Source organism: Schistosoma haematobium, chromosome 6 (assembly GCF_000699445.3).
Source record: "Schistosoma haematobium chromosome 6, whole genome shotgun sequence".
Taxonomy (NCBI): domain Eukaryota; kingdom Metazoa; phylum Platyhelminthes; class Trematoda; order Strigeidida; family Schistosomatidae; genus Schistosoma; species Schistosoma haematobium.
In genome coordinates this window covers 22,752,943-22,754,284 of record NC_067201.1, presented here as the reverse complement: position 1 = coordinate 22,754,284, position 1,342 = coordinate 22,752,943, and positions in this window count along the sequence as shown.

The window sequence follows — 1,342 nt, the reverse complement described above, 5'->3', positions numbered from 1 at the left end:
TATTTTTAACCTGTATCTTTTTCTCTACTGGTGAATGAATGATGCAGAAAAGACACCTGAATCGTCTATTGAAATTGTGTGTTGTCTTAAATAGAAGAATATTTACGATAAATCAGAAGTTTATCTGCGTGGTAGCATCACACAATCTGGTTCTTGACATGTGATCGAATCTGTCACAGAACGTCAGTTCCCACAAGATTGCAGGTATATGTGATAAACAGGAGTACTTGAATTGTAGTAAAAACTAAAAATCCCAGAAATAGAGCAATTGCAGCAAAAAGTATTAGATAAGCGGGAACGAATGCACTGCATTTGGAATTCAAAATCAAGCATTCAACAATTACAAAGATATCGTCAGTTCAGATAAACATCACATCCACCATAGCTTGAATGAGGATTAGAATTTCTGCAATAAGCTGTACCTCTTCTTCGTAGGTTCGTCGTGTCTGTCCAGCCATGTATTGGATGCAGACTGTATGATCTAAAATATGCTCATTAGTATTAGAATTACCAATCAAAGTCGGGACAAACTCACCTAGGTCGATATCGGTTGTGTACTGAAGCCACTAATATCTAGAATTTGAACCACAGATTTTCCAACACTATCCTCCCACATGAAATAATTTTGGATCATTATATCCTCAAGCTGTGAATGATGTGGCTTCATTTAATAGATATTTCTCAGATTGGTTATAGTAAACATTAGAAGTAACTTTGTGATAAGGATAAACAGCAGTTGAATTGTAATCAAAATCGAGATCATTTGGTACTCATGCTTCGCATTGAGCAAGTTTCCCACAAGAAACAAATGCATTATGAGAACTAATAATATTTGATATGACATTAAGATTTGATTCTTTTGAAATAGTTTCTTCGAATTTATTCAGAATATCCTTGCACAGTAAAGAATCATTAGAAAAAGCGGGTTCTATCAAAACTTTATTAGGTTTTTGATCATGATTAGGTTCAGATTTGCAAAGAATTTAATCAAGAATATGGTAATTGTTAGTACAAACCATATTTGGTACACTAACATGGGGAATCTGATAAGTTGAATAACTAGAACTTGTTTTCTCACAAGGATTTTTGAGTTTCGTTTAAATCTGGTCCGCTATGTGACTCCATAGCGATGTTCGAAATAGTAGATAAAGATAAACGATAATCAGAAACACCCAAAATAATAGCATCAGAATTACAGATTTTAACATCAGTTGCGGCGGAACGAACCGTGGTATGACAAAGTGATTGAATTTATTCACATTTAAAGCATTGAGTATTACGAAATACAAACGAATTTAGAAAGTGAAACCTTGCAGTGGACAAACATTGACCAAACATGTGC